Genomic DNA, 2,361 nt, shown 5'->3' with positions numbered 1-2,361 from the left:
GCCGGGCGCCATCATCTCTCCTCCACCACACAGCTGACAGACACTTGAGAACTTTCCTTCCCAAGCCCGTATCCTGCTGGTTCAGGGCAAAGTGTTCAGCTTTCCCACCAGGATCAGTGAGGAAATGGCCTGGTTTGGACTCAAACAGACTGATTTGTTTTCTCAACAAGGCCTCTGCTCAGTTCAGGGAGCCCCAGTGATGCCCATTTTTCCAGGGTGCCTCTCCCACCCGCCTCCCTCTCCCCGCTCTGAGAACACATCACCTAGTGTCTGTAAGGTTTCTGCTTCTTGTTTGACATCCCTTATTTACAAAGCAAACAGAATGTTCCTTTTAACACACATCATGCTAAGTTTATTAATGCAGAAAACAATCCCAGGGGGCCGACCCAGGGGACCCTTGAAACCTGCCAGCACAAACTCTTCAAACGCTCAGCCCGTCAGATCCTCCAGGACAATATTTCACACAATGGAGTAAAAATAATATTTTTCTTTGGACCTTTCCAGCCGCTTTTGTGGCGAGCAGACAGAAATTATTTTCTTACTCTGCTCCCAGAGCAGAAATCTGGACGAAGCTGCCTTTATTTGTTTAACACAATGATTTCATCCTAAATGTCTCGACAGCAAATAGTTGGTGGTTTAATAAAGGGCCTTTGAAAGGAGGCTGGAGCTGGGGAAATGTGAGGCATGCGGCTGGCAGGGGCCGAGCAGATCGTGGGCTGCTGAGACTGGGTGCCTCCTCCGCCTGCCTGGGAGCCCTGGGGGTCGTGGCATGTTATTGCTCCCTGATCAGAACAATTTGTGCCGCTTCCATCCTGGAAAAGGAAGGAGACTGACATTTTAGTCATGAATCCCGGACCTTCCCCAAGACCAGCCCTGCCAAATACAGACAGCCATAACCCAAAAGCAGATACTTGAACCTGCGTGAAGAAAATAGGCCTTTTGTACTTATGTCTGCCTTCCCATGATTAAAAATTATGTCCTGTGTCAGCCAAATGTTGGCTGCTGTTCTGGTGCCAGCCCGGAGTTCTGCAGCCAGGGCAGTGATTAGGAGAAGGGAGAGGGATCAGAGCCAGCTCAGGCCGGATTCCCCAGTGAGCAGAACCTACCCAACCAGGGCCAAAGCCCCCAAGCTTTCCAACCTGCAGTTAGAGGTGTCAACAAAAACTCAAAAAACTCATTTGCATTTCACTTCTTTTCCTTGGGAAGAATTGTAAGGGGCAGTGAAATGGAACAAGCAGAACACAGAAGAAATGAACCAAGAGAAGGTCATGAGTGGCATAACCATTGCCCAGGCGGCCCGATTGCAGCGCCATCATTTTACAGCACAGGAGGGAGGCCCAGAGAGGGTCAGTGATATGTCTGAGAGCATAGAGCTATTAGAAGAAGAGCCATTGCTGGAACCAGGCATCTAACCTCCAGGGTTGAAGAGGAAAGGGCCTAATCTAGCCTTACAGCTGACAAAACAAAAAAGCTGAATTATGGGTCTCATTTTTTCCATCTGGGACTTGGTTCAAGGTGATTGGATGCGATTCAGTTCTTGGTGATTTTGGTTCTTGGAATAATTGATTCAGATTTAAATCAGTTCCTGACTAGAACAGTGAAGAATAGAATATGTTTACACACACAAACACACACACACACACAGAGTTATATTTCCAATTATTCACTTATTCATTGAAGAGTGTATAAAAATGCATATATATTTAAAAGACAATTAAAACAACTTATAATAACATATTACTGGTAACTTATTCATATATCTCTGCTCAGTCTTTTCTCATTGCTTCTGTATGTTTTTATTATATATATATATTTACAAAATTAAGATCTCAACTGCCTTATTTTTAAAATTACATAATTTGTGCTTAATCATTTTCCATATCATTAACAGACTTTCTGAAGCGTGACCTTTGAAATGCTACTTGGTATTTCATCATATGATGTGACTGTCATAATTCTTTTCCCCATTACTCTAAAGCTGGTCATAGGACAGAATGTCTTTGAGTAGGTCTTGAAGAACAGTCCCTGAAAGACTGATGGGCTGTGTGGGAGGTGGCCTTCAAATTCTTGCGGCAATTTAAATCTCTTTCCTCCACCTCTGAGTGGCTTCAGATTGCTTTCAAATGTAGCTGCCTGCCTCACTCCCAGCTCTCTTTTATCTTTTTCATTTCTTCTTTTTTCTACTTTTTTCCTAGATCCAAAACAGAAAGATTCCTTACATTTGCATATTTTATAACCTCAAAGAGTTTTTATAGAAATGCACTCATTTAATCTTCATAAAAACCCTACAACATGGGCAAGGCAGAATGATCCCAATTTTATATGAAGGAAAAATGAAGCAGGCAAAAAATAAAGGAAAAA

The 2,361-nt window shown here is 43.3% G+C and overlaps 1 long non-coding RNA gene across 1 annotated transcript; it reads right to left on the bottom strand.

Moving 5' to 3' along the window:
• Positions 1-329: 329 nt before the first annotated feature.
• On the bottom strand, positions 330-1,245 carry LOC115831257. The gene is made up of 2 exons (XR_004026782.1): positions 1,140-1,245; positions 330-812 (listed from the first exon to the last, which is right to left on the bottom strand). It is a non-coding gene; the product is annotated as an uncharacterized LOC115831257 (long non-coding RNA).
• Positions 1,246-2,361: the final 1,116 nt, after the last annotated feature.

The sequence above is a fragment of the Nomascus leucogenys genome, chromosome 18, assembly GCF_006542625.1.
Source record: "Nomascus leucogenys isolate Asia chromosome 18, Asia_NLE_v1, whole genome shotgun sequence".
NCBI classification, from domain to species: domain Eukaryota; kingdom Metazoa; phylum Chordata; class Mammalia; order Primates; family Hylobatidae; genus Nomascus; species Nomascus leucogenys.
This window is presented reverse-complemented; position numbering and strand designations above follow the sequence as displayed.